This window comes from Bos indicus x Bos taurus, chromosome X (genome assembly GCF_003369695.1).
Source record: "Bos indicus x Bos taurus breed Angus x Brahman F1 hybrid chromosome X, Bos_hybrid_MaternalHap_v2.0, whole genome shotgun sequence".
NCBI classification, from domain to species: domain Eukaryota; kingdom Metazoa; phylum Chordata; class Mammalia; order Artiodactyla; family Bovidae; genus Bos; species Bos indicus x Bos taurus.
The window spans coordinates 47,468,257-47,494,391 of NC_040105.1; the positions used below are offsets into that span (position 1 = coordinate 47,468,257).

The 26,135-nt window shown below is 39.9% G+C and overlaps 1 protein-coding gene and 1 pseudogene across 1 annotated transcript in view; one reads left to right on the forward strand and one right to left on the reverse strand.

Annotated features, from left to right (window-relative positions):
* LOC113888034 overlaps positions 1-17,056 on the reverse strand; it is a 68,189-nt pseudogene extending 51,133 nt beyond the window's left edge.
* Positions 1-26,135, forward strand: part of ZC3H12B (zinc finger CCCH-type containing 12B) — a 602,110-nt gene that overhangs the window by 276,335 nt on the left and 299,640 nt on the right. The gene's annotated exons all lie outside the window — the stretch shown is intronic.

Here is a 26,135-nt window from a genome sequence, read left to right on the forward strand (position 1 = left end):
CAGCCCCCACACTGCTTCGGCGGAGAGGAGAGGGCACCAACCACCACATGGTGTCTCTTCAAGGCCCGAGTCTCAGTGGCACTCTTGACCTATTTACCTCTTGACAGTTTTCCTTCTCCCCAGTCAAACAGAATCAACACTGGGACATCTCTCTGGAAGACTTGGATGATAACACTTCCTAGGAATGTGAAAATTTAAATAGTAATGTGCAAGGGAAGGCACTGCTGAATTCTGGAAACATGTCAACTTCTGGAGAGAATCCTCCATGATCCCAAATGTGTAAAGGGAAGGCAATATGATGGCAGAGTAGAAAAACGTGTGCTCATCTTCTGTGAGAACTCCAAAATTACAACTCTCTGTTGAACAACCACTGACAAGAGAATGTTGGATCTCATAAAAAAAAAAAAAAATACCCCATGCCAAAGGGCAAAGGAGAAGCCCAAGCAAGACGGTAGGAGGGGAGAAATTGCATTTAGAATCAAACCCCTTACCTACCAGAGATTCTTGGAAGGCTCAATCAAAATCTTCTGCAAACCAGGAGACCCCACAGAGACTGAGCCAGATCTGCCCTAGAGTGTTTGAGTATCTCCTGTGGAGGTAGCAGCCAGCAGTGTCCTGCTGCTGAGGCAGGGGCTTTGGGTGCAGCAGACCTGGGTGTGGCAGAAGCCCTCTTGGAGGAAGTCTCCACTAACCCCCCCCCAGAACTCACACAGAATTGGGGAAACAGACTCTTGGAAGGCACAAATAAAACCTTGTGTGCACTAGGACGCAGGAGAAAGCAGCAGTCACCCCACAAGAGACTGAGCCAAACATGTCTGTGAGTGTCCAAGAGTCCTTGGCAGAGGCGTGGGTCGGTAGTGGCCTGCTGCACTGTCAAGGGCACTGAGTGCGGCAGTGCATGAATGAGACCTTTTGAAGGAGATCGCCATTTTCTTCATTACCTCCACCATAGTTTGGTCTCAGGTCAAACAGTAGGGAGGGAACACAGTTCAGTTCAGTTCAGTTCAGTCGCTCAGTCGTGTCCAACTCTTTGCAACCCCATGAATCGCAGCACGCCAGGCCTCCCTGTCCATCACAAACTCCCAGAGTTCACTCAGACTCACAGCCATCGAGTCAGTAATGCCATCCAGATATCTCATCTTCTGTCGTCCCCTTCTCCTCCTGCCCCCAATCCCTCCCAGCATCAGAGTCTTTTCCAATGAGTCAACTCTTCGCATGAGGTGGCCAAAGTACTAGACTTTCAGCTTTAGCATCATTCCTTCCAAAGAAATCCCAGGGCTGATATCCATCAGAATGGACTGGTTGGATCTCCTTGCAGTCCAAGGGACTCGCAAGAGTCTTTTCCAACACCACAGTTTAAAAGTATCAATTCTCTGGCGCTCAACTTTCTTCACAGTCCAACTCTCACATCCATACATGACCACTGGAAAAACCATAGCCTTGACTAGATGGACCTTTGTTGGCAAAGTAATGTCTCTGCTTTTCAATATGCTATCTAGGTTGGTCATAACTTTCCTTCCAAGGAGTAAGCATCTTTTAATTTCAGGGCTGCAGTCACCATCTGCAGTGATTTTGGAGCCTCCAAAAATAAAGTCTGACACTGTTTCCACTGTTTCCCCATCTATTTCCCATGAAGTGATGGGACCAGATGCCATGATCTTCATTTTCTGAATGTTGAGTTTTAAGCCAACTTTTTCACTCTCCTCTTTTACTTTCATCAAGAGGCTTTTTAGTTCCTCCTCACTTTCTGCTATAAGGGTGGTGTCATCTACATATCTGAGGTTATTGATATTTCTCCTGGCAATCTTGATTCCAGCTTGTGTTTCTTCCAGCCCAGCGTTTCTCATGATGTATGCTGCATATAAGTTAAATAAGCAGGGTGACAGTATACAGCCTTGGCATACTCCTTTTCCTATTTGGAACCAGTTTGTTGTTCCATGTCCAGTTCTAACTGTTACTTCCTGACCTCCATACAGGTTTCTCAAGAGTCAGGTCAGGTGGTTGGTATTCCCATCTCTTTCAGAATTTTCCAGTTTCTTGTGATCCACAGAGTCAAAGGCTTTGGCATAGTCAATAAAGCAGAAATAGATGGAGGGAGCACAGCCACACCCATCAACAGAAAATTGGATTAAAGATTTATTGAACATGGTCCTGCCCATCAGAACAAGACCCAATATTCCCCACAGTCAGTCTCTCCCATTAGGAAAATTCCATAATCATGTTATCCTTATTCCTCAGAGTTCAGACAGAATGAAAACCACAATCACAGAAAGTTTAGTTAGGTCTCATTGTTCATTATTGTTTTTATTTCATTACACTTGGAGGTGAGGCAAAGAGGATCTTTCTGTGGTTTATGTCAAAGATTGTACTGCCTATGTTTTCCTCGAAGAGTTTTACAGTTTCTAGCCTTACATTTAAGCCTCTGATCCATTTTTAGTTTATATTTGTGTATAGTGTTAGGAAATGTTCTAGTTTCTTTCCTCTACATGTAGCAGGCCAGCTTTCCCAGCAATCCTTATTGAAGAGACTGTCTATTCTTCACTGTTTATTCTTGCCTCTTTTGTCAAAGATAGGTTGTCCATAAGTATGTGGGTTTCAGTTCAGTACAGGTCTTTAGTTGTGTCTGACTCTGCGACCCCCATGAACCACAGCATGCCAAGCCTCCCAGCCCATCACCAACTCCAGAGTTTACTCAAACTCATGTCCACTGAGTCGGTAATGCCATCTAACCATCTCATCCTTTTTCATCCCCTTCTCCTCCTGCCTTCAATCTTTCCCAACATCAGGGTCTTTTCAAATGAGTCAGGTCTTTGCATCAGGTGGCCAAAATATTTGAGTTTAAACTTCAACGTCAGTCCTTCCAATGAACACCCGGGACTGATTTCCTTTAGAATGGACTGGTTGGATCACCTTGCAGTCCAAGGGACTCACAAAAGTCTTCTCCAACATGACAGTTCAAAAGCATCAATTCTTCTCTCAGCTTTCTTTATAGTCGAACTCTCACATTCATACATGACTACTTGAAAAACCATAGCCTTGACTAGACAGACCTTTGTTGACAAAGTCATGTCTCTGCTTTTTAATATGCTGTCTAGGTTGGTCATAACTTTCCTTCCAAGGAGTAAGCGTATTTTAATTTCATGGCTGCAGCCACCATCTGCAGTGATTTTGGAGCCCCCAAAAATAACATCAGCCACTGTTTCCAATATTTCTCAATGTATTTGCCATGAAGTGATGGGACCATAAGCCATGATCTTCGTTTTATGAATGTTGAGCTTTAAGCCAACTTTTTCACTCTCCTCTTTCACTTTCATCAAGAGGCCCTTTAATTCTTCAAGAGGCTCTTTAGTTCTTCTTCACTTTCTGCCATAAGGGTGGTGTCATCTGCATATCTGAGGTTATTGATATTTCTCCTGACAATCTTGATTCCAGCCTGTGCTTCATCCAGCCCAGCCTTTCTCTTGATGTACTCTGCATATAATTTAAATAAGCAGGGTGACAGTATACAGCCTTGACGTACTCCTTTTCCTATTTGGAACCAGTCTGTTGTTCCATGTCAAGTTCTAACTGTTGCTTCCTGACCTGCATATAGGTTTCTCAAGAGGCAGGTCAGGTGGTCTGGTATTCCCATCTCTTTCAAGACTCTCCACAGTATATTGTGATCCACACAGTCAAAACCTTTGGTGCCGCAAGCCAGCACGGGAGTTCCCACCCATGACAAGGTCATGCAGGAGAGCCCTGATGGGCAAGGTGATTCAGGACTCGAGGGGCTCCCTGGATCTGCTTGAGCATCTACCCCAAAACCAGAATCTGTCTGTTTTACTATTTTATGACTTTTACCAACTCCTCTGACATTAATGGGGGGCTATCTCCGACCACCTTTCTTTGAAGAAAATCAACTTAGAGCTCTAGTTAATAATTCTCTTGAGCACAATGGTTGTGTTTCAATCCAAACCCCTCAGATGGCTCTCTAACTTGCCTGACAGGTTTATCCAGACTCCTACAGATACGCATATGATGGTTTACAGCCTCCCAACAGTGAGACGCATGGGAAGCTTAAGATATTCAAATACTATAGAGCCTCTCGGGGAGTTAGAAATTATTAGAATAGAACTTGTGAAGGATTTCATTGTTGAGCCAATGCTTGCTGCCAAGTTTCCATATCCCTTACCCACTATGTCCCTGGGAATATATTAATTAATATAGTTTGTATATAGAAAAAACAAGTAGTGGCCTTGGTGTTAACAACTTTAGACCCTTAAGGTAATAAATTATTTCCTTGTTATAAGCCCACTGCACTTTTGCCCTATAGGAATGCAACTTTATCTAACACTTTCAGAGGGTAGCACCAAACTTTAAAATAATTACTCTTAGAGAAAATAAGTTTTATGGTTGACAAACCTTTATCAGAAAAAAAATGTTAACAGGCCTCCTGGCCAGAAGATGATGTAAATCACCTAAAGCCTTTTGTGTACAATAGGTCTGCAGAGAGAAAGCCTGGTCTCGATAAGGGTCAAGGACTGCTGACCCTGCATGACTCTGCACCCTCTATTATCCTCTATGTATAACTTAATGTATATAAGCTCCCTTTAAAAATAAAGCTACGGGCCTTGCTCATCAGGCTTGGTCTCCTCGTGCCATTCTTCCTTCCTTTTCTCTCCTTTTCTTCTCTGTTCTTCCTTCAGGATGAATGATTGGAGTGTGGGGACCCTCTGAGACCACTTACCTGCCTGGGCTTCTAAGACCCACTTGAGAAGGTGCCTAAGGTGGGGCACCTTCAGCTATTCGAGAGGGCGCCTGTGGCCTCCGTGGTCAGAGAAAGCTCAGTGTCATGAACTTTATTGGTTTCCCATGTAAACCAGTCAGATCAAGCCTCTGTCTCTCCCCTTTATCTATCTTTTCAATCGCCAACGGCGTCATCCTGAGGATATCCCTGGATCCAACCAGGGCTGGTCCCCAGTAAGTGGCGCCTGAACACTTTGGCATAAAAACAAAGTGGAAATAGATATTTTTCTGGAACTCTCTTGCTTTTTTGATGATCCAGCGAATGTTGTCAATTTGATCTCTGGATCCTCTGCCTTTTCTAAAACCAGCTTGAACATCTGGAATTTCACGGTTCATGTATTGCTAAAACTTGGCTTGGAGAATTTCGAGCATTATTTTACTTGTGTGTGAGATGAGTTCAATTATGTGGTATTTTAAATATTCTTTGGCATTACCTTTCTTTGAGATTGGAATGAAAAATGACCTTTTCCAGTCCTGTGGCCACTTCTGAGTTTTCCAATTTTGCTGACATATTGAGTGCAGCACATTCACAGCATCATTTTTTTAGGATTTGAAATAGCTCAACTGGAATTCCATCCCCTCCACTAGCTTTGTTCATAGTGATGCTTCCTAACGCCCATTTGACTTCACATTCCAGGATGTCTGGGTCTATGTGAGTGATCACACCATCGTGATTTATCTGGGTCGTGAAGATCTTTTTTGTACAGTTCTTCTGTGTATTCTTGCCACCTCTTCTTAATATCTTCTGCTTCTGCTAGGTCCCTATCATTTCTATCCTCTATTGACCCCATGTTTGCATGAAATATTCCCTTGGTATCTCTAATTTTCTTGCAGAGGTCTCTAGTCTTTCCCATTCTGTTGTGTTCCTCTATTTCTTTGCATTGATCACTGAGGAAGGCTTTCTTATCTCTCCTGGCTATTCTTCATAACTCTGCATTCAAATGCATATATCTTTCCTTTTCTTCTTTGCTTTTCACTTCTCTTCTTTCCACAGCTATTTGTAAGGCCTCCTCAGACAGCCATTTTGCTTTTTTGCATTTCTTTTTCTTGGAAATGGTCTTGATCCCTGTTTCCTGTACAATGTCATGAACCTCCGTCCATAGTTGATCAGGGACTCTGTCTATAAGATCTTGTCCCTTAAATCTATTCTTCACTTCCACTGTATAATCATAAGAGATTTGATTTAGGTCATACCAGAATGGTCCAGTGGTTTTCCCCACTTTATTCAATTTAAATATGAATTTGGCAATAAGTAGTTCATGATCTGAGCTACAGTCAGCTCCCAGTCTTGTTTTTGCTGACTGTATAGAGCTTCTCCATCTTTGGCTGCAAAGTATATAATCAATCTGATTTTGGTGTTGACCATCTGGTGATGTGTAGAGTCTTCTCTTGCATTGTTAGAAGAGGGTGTTTGCTATGACCAGTGGATTCTCTTGGCAAAACTCTATTAGCCTTTGCCCTGCTTCATTCTGTACTCCAAAGCCAAATTTGGCTGTTACTCCAGGTGTTTCTTGACTTCCTACTTTTGCATTCCAGTCCCCTATAATGAAAATGACATATTTTTTTGAGTGTTAGTTCTAAAAGGCCTTGTAGGTATTCATAGAGCCGTTCAACCTCAGCTTGTTCAACATTACTGGTTGAGGCATAGGCTTGGATTACCATGATATTGAATGGTTTGCCTTGGAAATGAACAGAAATTATTCTATCATTTTTGTGATTGCATCCAAGTACTTCATTTTGGACTCTTTTGTTGACTATGAAGGCTACTCCATTTCTTCTAAGGGATTCCTGCCCACAATAGTAGATATAATGGTCATCTGAGTTAAATTCACCCATTCCAGTCCATCTTAGTTCACTGATTCTTAGAATGTCGACATTCACTCTTGCCATGTCCTGCTTGACCACTTCCAATTTGCTTTGCTTCATGGACATAACAGTCCAGGTTCCTATGCAATGTACTTTCTGTCTTATGTCATTAGTCCATATTACTATTTTGTGCCAGTATCATACTGTTTTGATTTCTGTATGTGTATATTATAGTCTAAAATCAGGAAGGTTGATTCATTTAGCCCCATTTTTCTTTCTCAAGATTGATTTGGCTATTCAGGGTTGTTTTGTGTTTCCATAAAAATTGTGAAGTTTTTTTTTTTTTCTAGTTCTGTGAAAAATACCATTATTAATTTGATGGGGTTTGCATTGAATCTGCAGATTGCTTTGGATAATATAGTCATTTTCAAAATATTGTTTTGACCAATTCAAGGACATGATATATCTCTTCATTTGTTTGTGCCCTTTTTTATTTATTTCATCAGTGTCATATTTTTCTGCATATACGCTTGTTTGCTTGTTTGCATATACGCTTGCATGTACGCTTGTGTGCTCTTTGCATGTCAGACTCTTTGCAACCACATGGACTGTAGCCCACCAGGTTCCTCTACCAATGGAAATTTCCAGGCTTGAATACTGGAGTGTTTTTTCATTTCATCCTCCTGGGCATCTTCCTGACCCAGGGATCTAACCTGCATCTCCTGAATCAGCAGGTGAATTCTTTAGCACTGAGGCACTTGAGAAACATTGTGTCTTTGGGTAGGCTTATCCTTAAGCATTTTATTCTTTTTGTTGCAAGGTGAATAGTATTTTTTCCTTAATTTCTCTTTCTGATTTTTTCATTGTTAATGTATAAGAATGCAAGGGATCTCTACATATTAATTTTATATCCTGGTGTTATACTACATTCATTGATTAACTATAGTAATTTTTTTAGTGGCATCTTTCTGGCTTTCTATGTAGAGTTTCATGTCATCAGCAAATAGTGAGAGATTTACTTCTTCTTTTCCAAGCTGGGTTCCATTTCTTTCTTTCTTTTTTTTTTTCCCCCCGATTGCCATGGCTAGGACTTCCAAAACTATATTAAATAACAGTAATGAAAAATAAATAAATAAATAAATAACACTAATGAGAGTGGGCACTCTTGTCTTTTCCCTGATCTCAGTGGAGTTTTTCATTATTGAGAATATTTTCAGTGGGTTTGTTATGTATGGCCTTTATTATTTTCCTTCTATGCCTACTTTCTAAAGTTTTATCATGAATGTGTGTTGAATTTAGTTGAAAGCTTTCTCTGCATCTATTGAAATGATCATATACTTTTTATTTTCAGTTTATTAATATGGTGTATAACATGGGTTGGTTTGCACATATTGAAGAATCCTTGTATCCCTGGGATGAACCCCAATTAATCATGTTGTATGATCCTTTTTAATGTGCTGCTGGATTCTATTTTCCAGAACTTTTTGAGGATTTTTGCACCTCTGTTTGTTAATGATATTTGCCTGTAGTTTTGCTTTTTTGGTGGTGTCTTTTTTCCCTGCTTTGGGTTTCTTTTATCAGCGTGATGGTGCTCTGATAGAATGAGTTTGGGAGTTCTACTTCTGAAATTTTGTGGAAGAATTTGGGCAGGATACTTTTTGTTTCTTCTCTAAACATTTGGTAGAGATCACCTGTGAAACCATCTGGCTCTGGGCTTTTGTTTGTTGGAAGATTTATTTTTTAAATCAGTTTTGATTGCAATAGTTGTCATTGATCTTTTCATATTTTCTAAGAGGGTTGTCAGTTTCTTAAAATTTATCAATTTCTTCCAGGTTGTCTATTTTATTGCCATACAGTTTCTCATAATAGTCTCTTTTAATCCTTTGTATTTCTGCATTGTATGTTGTAACTTCGTTTTCATTTGTAATTTTATTGATTTGAGTCTTCTCCACCCCCCCTTTTTTTTCTTAAAGAGCCCAGATAATGGTTTGTCAATTTTGCTTATCTTCTTAATGCTTTTACTTTTATTGATCTTTGCTATTGTTTCCTTCATTTTTTTAAAACTTATTTTTGCTCTGATTTTTATGATTTCTTTCCTTCTATTAATTTTGTTTTTTGTTTTTCTTTTTTTAGTTGGTTTAGGTGTAATGTGAGGGTATTTATTTGATTTTTTTTTTCCAGGTAGACTTGTATTGCTATAAACTTGTCTCTTAGCCCTGCTTTTACTGCATCATATAGGCTTTGAACTGTCATGTTTTTATTTTCATTTATTTTTATTATTTTCTAATATCCTCTTCGATATCCTCAGTGACCTTTTGGTTATTCAGAAGCATATTGCTTACCTTCGATGTGTTTGTTTTTTACAGTTGTTTCTCTGTAGTTGACATCTAATCTTATAGTGTTATGGTCAGGGAAAAATGCTTAATACAAGTTCATTTGTTTGAATTTATATATTTTTAATTAGAGGATAATCGCCTTACAATATTGGGCTGATTTCTGCCACATATCAACATGAATCAGTCACTGCTATACATAGGTCCACTCCCTCATGAACCTCCGCCCTACCTCCCACCTTATCCCACCCCTCTAAGTGGTCATAGAACACTAAATTTGAGCTTCCTGCATCATAGCAAATATTCACTGGCTATCTAATTTTACATATGACAATATACATTATTATTGAAATTTAAGCTAAATAATGAAGTCATGATTCTAATGCCCACAGAGAACAAACCAAATAAATTGTCACACTTTACAGATTTTTCTTTTAATAAGACATGTCTACCTGGCTATATATGAAATAATCTCACTTATTTATGTTTCACCAGCTAAGGTGATTAATTTATTTTAATAATTTATTAATTAATTTAATTGGAGGCTGATTACTTTACAATATTGTAGTAGTTTTTCCATATGTTGACACGAATCAGTCATGGGTGTACGTGGCTTCCCCATTCTGAACTCTGCTCCCACCTCCCTCCCCATCCCATCCCTCAGGGTCATCCCAGTGTGTTGGCCTTGAGCACCCTCTCTCATGTGTCAAACTTGAATTGGTGATCTATTTCACATATAATAATATGCATGTTTCAGTGCTATCCTCTCAAATCATCCCACCCTCGCCTTCTCCCACACAGTCCAAAAGTCTGTTCTTTGCATCTGTGTCTCTTTTGTGGTTTCGCATATAGGGTCATCGTTACCATCTTTCTAAATTGCATATATGTGTGTTAATATACTGTATTGGTGTTTTTCTTTCTTACTTACTTTACTTTATATATTAGGCTCCAGTTTCATCCACCTCATTAGAACTGATTCAAATGTATTCTTTTTAGTAGCTGAGTAATATTCCATTGTGTATATGCACCACAACTTTCTTATCTATTTGTCTGCAAATGGACACCTAGGTTGCTTCCATGTCCTAGCTATTGTAAACAGTGCTGTGATGAACATTGGGATAAACGTGTCTCTTTCAATTCTCATTTCTTTGGTGTGTATGCCCAGCAGTGGGATTGCTGGATTGTATGGCAGTTCTACTTCCAGTTTTTTAAGGAATGTCACACTGTTCTCCATAGTGGCTGTACTAGATTGCATTCCCACCAACAGTGTAAGAGGATTCCCTTTTCTTCACACTCTCCAACATTTATTGTTTGTAGACTTTTTGATAGCAGCCATTCTGACTGGCATGAGATGGTACCTCAATGTGGTTTTGATTTGCATTTCTCTGATAATGAGTGATGTTGAGCATCTTTTCATGTGTTTGTTAGCAATCTATATGTATGTCTTCTTTGGAGAAATGTCTGTTTAGTTCTTTGGCCCATTTTCTTACTGGGTCATTTATTTTTCTGGAATTGAGCTGCATGAGCTGCTTGTATATTTGTGAGATTAATGTTTTGTCAGTTGCTTCATTTGCTATTATTTCTCCCATTTTGAAGGCTGTCTTTTCACCTTGCTTATAGTTTCCTTCGTTGTGCAAAAGCTTTTAATTTTAATTAGATCCCATTTGTTTATTTTTGTTTTTATTTCCAATATTCTGGGAGGTGCGTCATAGAAGATCCTACTGTGATTTATTTCAGACAGTGTTTTGCCTATGTTTTCCTCAGGAGTTTTATAGTTTGTGATCTTACATTTAGATCTATAATCCATTTTGTGTTTGTTTTTGTGTATGGTGTTAGAAAGTGTTCTAGTTTCATTCCTTTACAAACGGTTGACCAGTTTTCCCAGCACCAATTGAGAAAGAGGTTGTCTCTTCTCCATTGCATATTCTTGCCTCCTTTGTCAAAGATAAGGTGTCCTTGGCTACATGGATTTATCTCTGGACTTTCTAATTTTTTCCATTGATCTATATTTCTGTCATTGTCTACCATATTGTCTTGATGACAGTAGCTTTGTAGTATAGTCTGAAGTCAGGCAGAATGATCCCTCCAGTTCCATTCTTCTTTCTCAAGCTTGTTTTGGCTATTCGAAGTTTTCTGTACTTCCATACAAATTGTGGAATTATTTGTTCTAGTTCTCTGAAAAGTACCATTGGTAGCTTGATAGGGATTGCATTGAATCAATGGATTGCTTTGGGTAGTATAATCATTTACACTATATTGATTCTTCCGATCCAGGAACATGGTATATTTCCCCAACTATTTGTGTCATTTTTGATTTATTTCATCAGTGTTTTATAGTTTTATATATATATACATATATATATATGTATATATATATATGTATATATAGGTCTTTTGTTTCTCTAGGTAGATTTATTCCTAAGTATTTTATTCTTTTCATTGCAATGGTGAATGAAATCGTTTCCTTAATTTCTCTTTCTGTTTTCTCATTGTTAGTTAGTGTATAGGAATGCAAGAGATCTCTCTGTGTTAATTTTATATCCTTCAACTTTACTATATTCATTGAGTAGCTCTAGTAATTTTCTGGTTGTGTCTTTAGGGTTTTCTATATAAAGGATCTTGTCATCTGCAAACAGTAAGAGTTTTACTTCTTCTTTTCCCACGTGGATTCCTTTCATTTCTTTTTCTTCTCTTATTACTGTGGCTGAAACTTCCAAAACTATGTTGCATAGTAATGGTGAGAGTGGACACCCTTGTCTTCTTCCTGACTTTGGGGGAAATGCTTTCAATTTTTCACCATTGATGATAGTGTTTGCTGTGGGTTTATCATATATGACTTTTATTATGTTGAGGTATGTTCCTTCTATGCCTACCTTCTGGAGGGTTTTTACCATAAATGGTTGTTGAATTTTGTTAAAGGATTTCTCTGCATCTATTGAGGTAATACTATGGTTTTTATCTTTTAATTTGTTAATGTGGTTTATCACATCGATTAACTTGTGAATATTGAAAAATCCTTGCATCCCTGGGATAAAACCCACTTGGTCATGATGTATGATCTTTTTAATATATTATTCGATTCTGTTTGCTAAAATTTTGTTGAGGATTTTTGCATCTATGTGCATCAGTGGTATTGGCCTATAGCTTTCTTTTTTTGTGGCATCTTTGTCTGGTTTTGGTATTAGGGTGATGGTGGCCTCATAGAGTGAGTTTGGAAGTATATCTTCCTCTTCAAATTTCTGGAAGAGCTTGAGTAGGATAGATGTTAGCTCTTCTCTAAATTTTTAGTAGAATTCAGCTGTTAAACCTTCCTGTCCTAGGCTTTTGTTTGTTGGAAGAATTTTGATTGCAGTTTCTATTTCCGTGCTTGTGATGGGTCTGTTAAGATTTTCTGTTTCTTCCTGGTTCCATTTAGGAAGGTTATACTTTTCTAAGAATTTGTCTGTTTTTTACAAGTTGTCCATTTTATTGGCATATAGTTGCTGATAGTAGTCTCTTATGATCCTTTGTATTGCTGTGTTGGCTGTTGTGATTTCTCCATTTTCATTTCTAATTTCATTGATTTGATTCTTCTCTCTTTTTTTCTTGATGAGTCTGGCTAATGGTTTGGCTATTTTATTTATCTGCTCAAAGAACCAGCTTTTAGTTTAGTTGATTTTTGCTATTGTCTCCTTTGTTTCTTTTTCTATTATTTCTGCACTAATTTTTGTGATTTCTTTCCTTCTACTAACCCTGGCGTTCTTAATTTCTTCTTTTTCTAGTTGTTTTAGGTATAAAGTTAGGTTATTTGTTTGATTTTTCTCTTGTTTCTTGAAGTAAGCATGTATTGCTATGAACGTCCCCCTTAGCATTGTTTTTACTGAATCCCATAGGGTTTGTGGGGTCGCAAAGAGCTGGACATGACTGAGCAACAGAACTGAACTGATAGGGTTTGTTTTGTCGTGTTTTCATTAATTTCTATGCATATTTTGATTTTTTAAAAATTTCTTCTGTGATTTTCTGGTATTCAGAAGCATGTTGCTTAGCCTCCATATGTTTGTATTTTTAATGTTTTTTTTTTTCCCCTGTAGTTGATATCTAATCTTACCACATTGTGATCAGAAAAGATGTGTGAAATGACTTCATTTTCTTTTGAATTTACCAAGGCTAAATTTATGGCTCAGGATGTGATCTATCCTGGAAAATGTTTCGTGTGCACTTGATAAAAAGGTGAAATTAATTTTTTTGTGGTGAAGTGTCCTATAGATATCAGTTAGGTCTAACTGGTCTATTGTATCATTTAAAGTTTGTGTGAGTGGGATATTAAAGTCTCCCACTATTATTGTGTTACTGCTCATTTCCCCTGTCAAACTAATTAGCACTTGCCTTATGTATTGAGGTGCTCCTATGTTGGGTGCATATATATATTTATAATTGTTATATCTTCTTCTTGGATTGATCCTTTGATAATTATGTAGTGTCCTTCTTTGTCTCTTATCATGGCATTTACTTCAAAGTCTATTTTATCTGGTATAAGTGTTGCTACTCCTGCTTTCTTTTGGTCTCCATTTGCATGAAATATCTTTTTCTAGCCCTTCACTTTCAGTCTGTATGTGTCCCTTGTTTTGAGGTGGGTCTCTTGTAGACAGCATATATAGGCGTCTTGTTTTTGTACCCATTCAACCAGTCTTTGTCTTTTGCTTGGGGCATTCAACCCACTTACATTTAAGCTAATTATTGGTAAGTATGATCCCATTGCCATTTACTTTGGAGTTTTGGGTTTATACACTCTTTCTGTGTTTCCTGTCTAAAGAAGATCCTTTATCATTTGTTGAAAAACTGGTTTGGTGGTGCTGAATTCTCTCAGCTTTTGCTTGTCTGTAAAGATTTTGATTTCTCCTTTATATTTGAATGAGATCCATGCAGGGTATAGTAATCTGGGTTGTAGGTTTTTCTCTTTCATCACTTTAAGTATGTCTTGCCATTCCCTTCTGGCCTGAAGAGTTTCTATTGAAAGATCAGCTGTTATCCTTATGGGAATCCCCTGGTATGTTATGTGTTGCTTTTCCCTTGCTGCTTTTAATATTTGTTCTTTGTGTTTGATCTTCATCAATTTGATTAATATGTGTCTTGGGGTGTTTCACCTTGGGTTTATGCTGTTTGGGACTCTATTGGTTTCTTGGACTTGGGTGGCTATTTCCTTCCCCATTTTAGGGAAGTTTTCAACTATTATGTCCTCAAGTGTTTTCTCATGGCCTTTCTTTTTGTCTTCTTCTTCTGGGACTCCTATGATTTGAATGTTGTGGCATTTGACATTGTCCCGGAGGTCTCTGAGGTTGTTCTCATTTATTTTAATCCTGTTATTTTTTTTTTCCTCTTTGCTTCATTTATTTCTACCATTCTATCTTCCCCCTTACTTGTCCTATCTTCTGCCTCAGTTATTATGCAGTTGCTTCCCTCCAGAGTGCTTTTGATCTCAGTTATTGCATTATTCATTATTGTTTGACTCTTTTTTATTTTTTCTAGGTCCTTATTAAACATTTCTTGCATCTTTTCAATCCTTGTCTCCAGTCTGTTCATCTGTAACTCCATTTTATTTTCAAGATTTTGTTCCATCTTTACTATCACTATTCGAAATTCTTTCTCAGGTAAACTCCCTATCTCCTCCTCTTTTGTTTGGCTTCATGGGCATTTGTCATATTCCTTTACCTACTGGATATTTCTGTGCCTTTTCATTTTGTTTAGGTTGCTGTGTTTGGGGTTGCCTTTCTGTATGCTGGAAGTTTCTGGTTCCTCTTTATTGACGACGTTTCTCCCTGTGGGTGGGGTTGGATGAGTGGCTTGTCAAGGTTTCCTGTTTAGGGAAGCTTGCATCGGTGTTCTGCTGGGTGGAGATCTCTGGAGTCCAATGAAGTGTCTAGTAGTGAGTTTTGAGGTGTCTATGGGTTTGACGTGACTTTTGGCCACCTGTATTTTAATGCTCAGGTTTAAGTTCCTGTGTTGCTGGAGAATTAGCTTGCCATATCTTGCTCTTAAACTTGTTGACTCTTAGGTGGAGCTTGGTTTCAGTGTAGGTGTGGAGGATTTTGGATGAGCTCTTGTTGATTAATATTCTCTGGAGTTAGTTTTCTGCTGTTGTCAAGTTTTGAATTTAAGCCCCCTGCCTCTGGCTTTTAGTCTTATTCTTACAGTAGCCTCAAGACTTCTCCATCCATACAGGACCAATGATAAAACACCTAGGTTAATGGTGAAAAGATTCTCCACAGTTAGGGACACCCAGAGATGTTCACAGAGTTACATGGAGAAGAGAAGAAGGAGGAGGGAGATAGAGGTAACCAAGAAGACAAGAGGGGGAATCAAAAGAGAAAATAGCAATCTAGCCAGTAATCAATTCCCTATGTGTTCTCCACAGTCTGGAACACTCAGGGAGTTTCATGGAGTAACATAGAGAAGAGAAGAGGGAGGAAGGAGATAGAGGAGACCTGGAGAAAAAAAGGGGGAGTCAAAAGGGAGAGCCAGTAATCAGTTCCCTAAGTGTTCTCCACAGCCCTACACACCCAAAGAGATTCACAGAATAATGTAGAGAAGAGAAGTTGGTGGGAGGAGATAGAGGTGACCTGGGGGAGAAAAATTAGAGTCAAAAGGGGAGGAGCAATCAAGCCAGTAATCACACCCTTAAGTAAAAATGGGTACTGAAGATTCGTTTCTTAAAGGTACAAAATTGATAACAAATAGCAAAAAGCAAAGATTAAAAATCTAGAGTAGATGTTAGACTCTCAAAAGTACACTATTAAAAATAAAAACAAATTCATAAAAATTATTATATATATATATATGAAATTTGCTTCAAAAATAGGGTCTTTTTTTGAAAGGTAATAGTAGGTTATAAAAATGAAAATTAAAGGAATAATAAAGAACTTAAAAGTAAAAAGAAAATTTTAAATGATAATAGGAAAATATATCTAGGATTTCCTCTGGAGCTGTTGAGGGCAGTGTGGAGTCAATTCAGTTTCAGATAGTTCCATGTTGAATCTTATACTTCTTTTTGAGATCTATAAGCCCCTTCCAATGCTTAGTCAATGCTAACTACAGGGTTTTAATCGGTTGCACCTGTCACTGCCGAAGTGGTTCCCTCTTCTTTCTTTATTTCGGCTTCCTCTGTTTCCAAGTCTGTTTTGTATCTAATTTCCACCCTGACACAAGGGGGCGAAGGTAATCATTTATTTAGGCTCATTTGTTCAGTTGTGCTGTGGGGAGGGGGGAACACTGCAAACAAATATCAGTGGCGTGTGTGGGGAGTGCTTGCAGTGTATGTACCACACTGGGGTTGCCCCAGCTGATGGCACATGTGCTTTCCCAGTCTACACTGCTCAGGCTCCAGGTTGCTCTGTAGGGGAACTGTCTAAAGTGGGCCCTGGATTTCATGCACTTCTCAGGTCTAAGCTACTCAGGTTCAGGTTCTTGGGTACTCCACAAAAGCACAGACTCAGGTTGGGTAGTTTTGCGCCCTTCCCAGGTTTGAGCAACTCAGGTAACCAGGTGCTTGGTGAGCACACTGTCCCATGTGGGCTGTGCATCTTAATCACGTCCCCAGTCCCAGCCACCCAGTTTCCTGGGTGAGCCACGAGAGCGCCTTCTCAAGTGTGCTGTGTGTCTCCTCTGGGGAGCAGATCTCTGGCTGCAACACTCCTGGCAGTCAACCATCCAGGATCCCAGGAAGGCTTGGTTAGCAAATGGGAGCCTGCTCACAATTTGGTGGAATATGCCATCTCTGGGGCCAAGATTCCCTCTTGCCTTCTGGTGCTAGCTGTTGCCCGCCTGTCTGTCTGCCTCCAGTGGTGGGATGGGCCTGTCTGCAGCTGGCTAGCTCTCCTCTGGTATTCACTCAATCCTTTGTTCTATGAACAGGCCAGGCTGCACCTTAGATTAGAGCTTTGTTCGGGAAAGCTCTCTCTCTCTTTTTTTTCTCTCTCTGGTTATCCTACAGTGTGGGTTACTCTCTCATGTTATCTCCTTCAGATTGTCCTCAGGGCATTCAGGCCGGGTCCTTACCCTAAGGATGCAACCTGCGTCTGGCTGTTCAGCCCCCGCTTACTCTTGTCGGATGCAAGCATATGGGCTACTTCTCTATTGGGAGTTACGGTTAGGTGCATCTTCTGTTTTTTTTTTTTTTTTTCTTCCTCCCGGTTATGTTGCCCTCTGAGAATCTAACACTCCCCACAGACCTGCTGGTGAGAGGGTTTCCTAATGTTTGGAAACTTCTCCTCCTTCCCGACTCCCTCCCCAGGACAGGTCGTCATCCCTAACTCTTTCATCTTTTTATTTTTATATTTTGTCCTACCTCCTTTCAAAGAGAATGAGCTGGCTTTCTGGGTGCCTGGTTTCCTCCCTCAGAGTTCAGAAGTTGTTTTGTGGAAGTTGCTCAGCCTTCAAAAGATCTTTTGATGAATTTGTGGGAGAGAAAGTGGTCTCTTGTCCTATTCCTCTGCCATCTTAGGATTGCCCCATAATTTTTTTTTTTAATAATTTACCAAGGCTTGATATGTCACCAAAGATATGACATATCCTAGAGAATGTTCCATGTCCACTTGACAAAAAAGTGAAATCTCCTCCTTTTAGGTGAAATGCACTATTGATAACAATTATGTCCATCTTGTCCAATGCATCATTTAAAGCTTATGTTTAGTATTACTTTTCTGTCCAGACAATCTGCCCACCAGTGTGAGTGGGATGTTAAAGTCCCCCACTATTATTTTATTGCTGTTGTTTTCCCCTTTAATAGTTGTTAGAATTTGCCTTATGTATTGAGGTTGCTTCTAGATTGGGTGCATATGTATTTATAATTGATATATCTTCCTTAGATTGATCCCTTGATCATTATGATCCTTCCTTCTCTCTTGCAATGGTCTTTGTTTTAAAGTCTATTTTATCTGATATGAGTGTTGCTATTTCTGTTTTCTTTTGATTTATACTTCCTTGGAATACCTTTTTCCATCCATTCATTTTCAGTCTGTATGTATCTATAGGTCTGAATTTGGTCTCTTGTAAACAGCATTTATAGGGATCTTGGTTTTGTATACATGGGACCAGTCTGTGTCTTTTGGATATGTATGACCATATAAGGATTTACTTTATTGTTTTGGTTTTGTTTTTGTAGATCTTTTCTTTCTCTTGTGTTTCCTGTCTAAAGAGTTCCTTTAGCATTTGTTATATGACTGATTTGGCTCTGCTGAATTCTCTTAACTTTTGCTTATCTGTAAATCTTTTGATTTGCCATTGAATATGAATGATATCCTAACTGGGAAAGTAATCTTGGTTGTAAATGTTTTCCTTTTATCACTTTAAGTATATCCTGCTACTCCTGGTCTGGAGAGTTTCTGTTGAAAGATTATCTGTTATCCTTATGGGTATCCCCTTATATGTTATTTGTCACTTTTACCTTGTGGCTTTTAAAATTCTTTCCTTGTGTTTAATTTTCATTGGTTTGCTTAATATGTATCTTGGTGTGTTTCTCTTTGGATTTATCTTGTATGAGACTCTCTGGGCTTCCTGAACTTGAGTGGCTATTTCCTTCCCATGTTATGAAAGTTTATGACTACAATCTCCTCAAATATTTTCTAATACCCTTTCTTTTTCTCTTCTTTTGGGATCACTATAATTCGAATGTTGGTGAACTTTAATGAAGTCCCAGAGGACTCTGAGTCTGTCCTCAGTTATTTTCATTCTTTTTCTTTATTCTTCCCTGCTTTAGTTATTTTCACCATTCTATCTTCCAGCTCAATTAGCTCTTCTTCTGCCTCAGTTTTTCTGCTATTGGTTCCCTCTGCTGCTGCTGCTGCTAAGTTGCTTCAGTCGTGTCTGACTCTGTGTGACCCAATGGACGGCAGCCCACCAGGCTTCCCCATCCCTGGGATTCTCCAGGCAAGAACACTGGAGTAGGTTGCCATTTCCTTCTCCAATGCATGAAAGTGAAAAGTGAAAGTGAAGTTGCTCAGTCGTGTCTGACCCTTCGAGACCCCATGGACTGTAGCCTACCAGGCTCCTCTGTCCATGGATTTTCCAGGCAAGAGTACTGGAGTGGGGTGCCATTGCCTTCTCTGATTGGTTCCCTCTAGTGTGTTTTTATCTTTGTTATTGCATTGTTCATTGTGTGTGTGCACTCTGTTGCTCAGTTTTGTCTGACTCTTTGTGACCCCATGGATTTTAACCCACAAGGGTCCTCTGTCCATGGAATTTCTCAGGCAAGAATACTGAAGTGCATTGTCATTACTTTCTTCAGGGGATCTTCCTGCCCCAGGGATCAAACCTGCCTCTACTGCATTGCAAACAGATTCTGTATCACTGAGACACCAGAGGAGCCCATGTTGTTCATTGCTGATTGTCTATTCTTTATTTTTCTAGGTCTCTGTTAAAAATTTCTTGTATATTCTTGATCTATGCCTCCATTCTATTCATCTTGCTTACATATTATTTCCAAGATTTTGGATTATCTTTACTATCATTGCTCTAAATACTTTTCAGGTAGATTGCCTTTTTCCTCTTTATTTGTTTGGTCTTGTGGGTTTTTGCCATGTTCCTTCATCTACTATCTTTCTCTGTCTTTTCATTTAGTTTGATTTACTGTTTGAAGTCTTCTTTCTGAAGCTTGCCAGGTCATAGTTCCTCTTACTTTTGGACTCTGCTCCCAGTGGATGGGGATATACCAATGTCTTATGAAGATTTCCTGATTGGGAGGACTGCTGCCCATCTTCCTGTGGGTGGAGCTGGATCTTGGCTTTCTTTTTGGGGTGTTTGTGAGCTTGAGATACCTGTGGGCAGCCTATCTGCTAATGGGCAGTGCTTATTCCTATTTTACTGATGATTTGGTGAGAGACATCTGGTGCTGGAGCTTGCTGGCCTTTGAGTGGGCCAGGTTTTCATGTTGAGATGTAGACCTTTGGGAGAGCTCTCATTAACTATTGTTCCATGGGGCCAGGTGATCTTTATTGGTCCAACATCCTGGACTCAGATTTCCCACCACAGAGATTCTGGTCTGACCGCTTAATGTAGCACCAAGACTTAACAAGCCATGCAGCACAGAAGAGAAAAAGAAAGAAACAGAGAAGAAAAAAGAGGAAGTCAAACAAATGTACAAACAACAACAACAAAAAGAATGGACAGACAAAACCCCAAGACAATTGGTGTAAGCAACATTCAACAGACAAGAACACCCTAAGAAACTCACACACTTACAATGAGAAAAGAAGAGGAAAAAAAGGAGGAAAAAAAAAGACCAAAAAAGAAGACAGCAATAAAGCCAATAGGTGAACCTGTATGTGAAAACAAATACTAAAAACTTATGTAGCAAAAATACAAAATCAAAAACATGCAAAAATGCAATATAAAAGAGTATTGTAAAAATAGGAAAAATAGAATAAAGTTTTTTTAAAAAGATTTTAAAAAAGAATAAAGCTTTTAAAAAAGGATAAAGTGAGTTAAAAATGTTAAAGGAATAATAAGGAACAATAGAACAATATGAAAAAGGTAAAAGACTATATGCGTGTGTATATGTATCTATATATAGATCTATATATATACATATCTATATTTATACATACATATATATATATATATATATATATATATATATATACACACACAGAGAAAGAGAGAAGAGAGAGAAGTGGGGGGAGAGTGGTAATGAGAAAAATGACCTCCTGAGTCTTCCGTTGCCCTTGCCACACAGTGAAGACCAGTAAATCTGCCTACTCAGGAAGCCCTCTGATATTTCTAGAAAGTTTTCTGGACCTGATGTGGGCATTGTGCAGTCAGATCAGACTCAGATCTGGCCTTGCTCCAGCTTATACTTGCTTCCAAAGTCCACAATGGCCTACAAAGTCCACAATCTCAGGCTAACTGTGGATGTTCAATCTGCTGTACCTGCAACTACAGAAGTGAATTCCCTTCCATTTCTTTGGTCATGTAGCCCCTGGTGCTCAGCTTTGGTTGTGGACCTTCCTATGTTTTAGGCTGCCCTCTGATGTCTGTTCCCCACCCAGACAAAGGGGGCAAAAGTAGGAGCTTATTAGGGCTCAATTGCTCAGTTGGGCTGGGGTAAGAGAGGGATATGACAGACACAATTGGGGTGTGTGGTGAGTGGCCTCTATAGCCAAGGGCTATGCAAAGTCGCCACAGTTTGAGATGGGTTGTGGGCCTCCCCTGGGGATTCTGTCCCAGGCTGTAGTTCCATTGGGCGAGACAAGCTACACAGGCTCCTAGGAATGTGTGGGCAGTGACCTGTGCATGCTTAACACTTGGCAGCAGCCAAAACCCCTGGGATTGGGACTGCAGCAGCCTCATGACCTCTGGCACCTTCACCAGCGCTGGTGGCAGCCAAGTGGCCCACACTGCCCCCCGTTGGGATTGAAAACTGCATTTGTGGGTAGTCCAGCCTCTAGTACTCACACTGGCTTTGTCTTTTTTCTACCTCTGGGTTCACATTCCACAGCCGCAGCTCATCCCACCTATGGCACTCATGAAAGTGGGGTCCTGAAGTCTATGAGTGAATGGAGTTATACTGCTCCCATGGCAATAATTTTTTTTGCCTCTCCGGTGGGCCCAGGCTTTTCCCTGGACTCCCTCAGCTGTGTTATACTAGTCCCATCAAAGTATCTTCATATAAGTCAACCCCAGTCCTCTTCCTGGGGTCCAACTCCCAAAAAATGAGCCTCAGTACCCAGCTCCTAATGCAGCCTTGGGCATGCTGCCTTCCCAGCATGTTAACTGGGAAGTGTTGGCCAATTCTCTCCTTTTTGCTGTCTGAGCTCCCTTTGCTGCATTTCCCTCTAAGGTCCCATAGCTCCCTTGTCCCCATGTGAGGAGGGTTTCTGAGCGTGTGGAAATTTCCTCCTTCGTGTCTCTTTTCTTATATCCTTTGTCATACTTTGTTTTGTAGAGATTAGCTTGCATTTTTGGAAGTCTGGGGTCTTCTGCCAGTGTTAGGAGGCTTCCCAGGTGGCTCGACAGTAAAGAATCTGCCTGCAACGCCAGAGCCACAGGAGACATGGTGGGTTCAATCCCTTGGCCAGGAAGATCCCCTGAAGGAGGACACAGCAATCCACTCCAGTATTCTTGACTGGAGAATCCCATGGACAAAGAAGCCTGAAGAGCTGTAGTACATAGGGTCACAAAGAGTCAGACACAACTGAAGCGACTTAGCATGTATGCCAGTATTCAGAAGGTGTTCTGTAGAAGTTGTTATGAAAGGTTGATGCTGAGAGCTATGTGTTAGGCCAGGATTCATGGCCTCTGGAGGAAAGGTATTCGATCTGGGGCCAGAGATAAGGCTTGACCACTTGGAGCTTTTGTGTAGCAAAATTTTATTTAGATATAATAGAGATAGGAAAAGCTTCTGACATAGACATCAGAAGGGGACAGAAAGAGTGCCCCCTGGCTAGTTTTTAGCAAGTTCTTTATTTCTGTTAGAAAGCTATTAATCAGATAAGATGGACACCTCAAGGCTGAGGGTGTTTCATCAGGCCCCTCTCCCACAATATGCATTTTTGAATTAGGATGGCATGAGGTGTGTCATCCCCTGGGCGTAAAACAATTGACATGAATACTGGTTTGTTGAGCCATTATCAACCCAAGGTTTGAGAAAAGAACAAAAAGTTCGTCTTCAGTTCAGTTCAGTTCAGTTGCTCAGTCATGTCTGACTCTTTGCGACCCTATGAATTGCAGCACGCCAGGCCTCCCTGTCCATCACCAACTCCCGGAGATCACTCAAACTCACGTCCATCGAGTCGGTGATGCCATCCAGTCATCTCATCCTCTGTCGTCCCCTTCTCCTCCTGCCCCAAATCCCACCCAGCATCAGAGTCTTTTCCAATGAGTCAACTCTTCACATGAGGTGGCCAAAGTACTGGAGTTTCAGCTTTAGTATCATTCCTTCCAAAGAACACCCAGGACTAATCTCCTTTAGAATAGAATGGTTGGATCTCCTTGCAGTCCAAGGGACTCACAAGAGTCTTCTCCAACACCACACTTCAAAAGCATCAATTCTTTGGCACTCAGCTTTCTTCACAGTCCAACTCTCATACCGATACATGACTACTGGAAAAACCATAGCCTTGACCAAACGGACCTTTGTTGGTAAAGCAATGTCTCTGTTTTTGAATATGCTATCTAGGTTGGTCATAACTTTCCTTCCAAGGAGTAAGCGTCTTTTAATTTCATGGCTGCAATCACCATCTGCAGTGATTTTGGAGCCCAAAAAGATAAAGTCTGACATTGTTTCCACTGTTTCCCCATCTATTTCCCATGAAGTGATGGGACCATATGCCATGATCTTAGTTTTCTAAATGTTGAGCTTTAAGCCGACTTTTTCACTCTCCTCTTTCACTTTCATCAAGAGGCTTTTTAGTTCCTCTTCACTTTCTGCCATAAGGGTGGTGTCATCTGCATATCTGAGGTTATTGATATTTCTCCTGACAATCTTGATTCCAGCTTGTGCTTCTTCCTTAGGTGGAACCATTTTGAAGAAAAGCAGATTCCAAAGCAAATACATAGTTTCATTAACATAGCCTAAGAAAAGTATTTCCATAAGAAAAACACATTGGTTACCTCAAGGTAGAACCAGGTGTCATCAACATAGAACTAATAGAAGCCTCTTTTAATTTTGTGTAGAGAAGGAAAAAAAAAAAATCTGCCATTTGCAGTTTATTTCCTCCTGCCGCTTGGGGACCTTGGGCCTTCCTGCCTGTTATCTTTTCATTCCCCCTTTCCTTTTAGGAGAATTATGTTGCCTAGGGAAAGGGGCAGCATTCTCATTCCATAACTGCTTCTGAATTGATAAGGGGCATCTTCCATAAGTTGGTGAGGCAACATATTCTCCTAACCCTCATATTGAAAGATCTATGATCCAGAGGTCCCAACTAGTAGTTGGAAGAAGCTGTGTCACTTGTAGGAGTTTGGACAACCATTTGGACCTTAAAAGCTTCATGTCTAGAAACAAATCCAGGTACACAGTTGCAGATGCAGGGAGCAAACAGCAAAAGTAGAACAATCAGAATTATTATAATTAAGATAGTTTTCCACCATGGGGAACTAGTTAACATATCCCAAAGTGAAGTGACTGAGGCTTCAGGAGTATCCATAGCTTGAGTCATCTTGTTCATGTGCTTAGTAAAGTGAGTAACATTAGTGCTCATATCAGGTATATATGTACAGCATTGGGTATGAATAATGGCACAAGTTCTTCCTTGTCCAGCTGTCAGAATATCTAACGCCAACCTGTTTTGTAAAATCACCTTTCTAATTTGTATTTGTTCAGAATTAGGGCTGAAATAGTTTTTTGAGAATCTTGTAAAGCCTTTTGAGTAGTTAGTCAGAGCATCAACTTGTAGCATAACATCTGTAGCTCCCAGAGAGGGAATGAAAGTTGCAGCCAAATAATCATACCAGTGAAATGCAGACCTGGTCCAATGAGTTCTAAGATGTGGCAAAATAGCAGGCATCTCTGGAACTTCTGAAAATATGAAGCCATTAGTAAAAACTAGACCTAGGGTGCACTCCTTATCCAGCCAGGGGAAGTGACGCCCATAGGTAAGAGCCACATATACAGTAGGTACTGTTTGGAGCAAGCCACTGTGACTGAGAGATCTAGTCCCAATCAGTGCCTGGCCAGGCAAAAGGAGGACCTGAACTGGGGTTAGAAAACACAGGAATAATTACACCACATATTTCTTGAAGCAAAAACCCCAGTTGTTTCCAGTCATTATAATTGAGTTGTGGGCTAACTTCTTGGAATGGCTCTATTTGTTCCCAGCATATGGGGGAACTGGACATTAGGCATCCCTTTTCCAGAGTTAGCCATATGACCTCATCTCATATTTGACAAACATTGGGTAAAAAACCATCAGATATAGATGCGTTTGTCTTCTTATATGCAGCAAAATAGTCATTAAACCAAGACAAAGTATAATCAAAGTTAAAAGTCACATTATGTCCATAGTTAAGATACAAAGTGTTACACCAGTCCATTTTAGGATTGTTAGATGTCATGAGATTAAGAAGAGGCATCACATATGATTGCTGTTGTCGAAGGTAGTCACAGACTTGGAAAAAGTCCTTTCCCTGAAGTGGAGACACCTATAATGGGAAGCCTTCACTGATGAGGAGAAGCATGTTTGACAGGCCCAGCAATTAGACTGATTGTGGAATGTGTCTTAGGAATGAGCCCAGGATAGGAAGGTATTGTCATAAGAGTAAAATGGCAGACTCAGGATTTTTGGAGTCAGCAAAAGCAAGCCTACATAGATTATCCAGTCAATCTGAAAAGTAAAAAAGTAAAAGCATAGAGAATTAAGCCATAAACTATGAATCAATTCCTGGCACCTTGACAACTGTGAGAGTAGAAAGAATAACCTGGTAAAGGCCTTCTCAGAAGGGCTTGAGAGATTGACCCCAGAGCCCAATGTCTTTATTAGGACCTTGGTTCTTGGCTCAAACAGTAGCTCTTTTGACTCAGAAGCTGGGTCAGGAGTCAACTCTCAGAGTTTCCATAATATCTGTTGGAAAGCTGAAAGCTACCACAAACTTTAACCTTAGTTATTGGTCTTTCTAGCAACAATGACTGATATTTAAGAAGCCGACTGTCTGTCATCTAAATATTAACTTTAGAGTTAAATATTCCACTCACATCATGAGAAGTCAGTAACAGTAAGATTTCACCCAATAATGAACTTAAGAGCTGCAGGCACTAATAAAGCAATATCAGGAATTACTTTTAGACAAAGTGCCACTATGTCTAATTCTCTATTCAGGTATCCTTTAGGTTTCTAGTGAGGCCCTTGGGGCTGTGTCATAACTCCCAAGGCCATGCCTTTTCTTTCAGTGACAAACAAATTAAACTCTGACCCTGTGGGCAAGCTCAAAACAGGGGCTAGCAGGAGAGCAGTTTGAAGAGCCTTCAAAGACTTGAGTATCTGGACACCAAACCAGCTTGTCAGTTTGGACTTGTTGAATTTCAGTTATAAGAATATATAAAGGCTGGGCAAGTTCCTCATAACCCAGAATCCAAACGTGGCAGTAGCTTTAAGATAATCTTCTCAATTATCTTAAAGTCATAGGTGAAAGTCGCTCAGTCGTATCCAACTCTTTGTGACCCCATGGACTATACAGTCCATGGAACTCTCCAAGTCAGAATACTGGAGTGGGCAGCCATTCCCTTTTCCAGGGGATCTTCCCAACCCG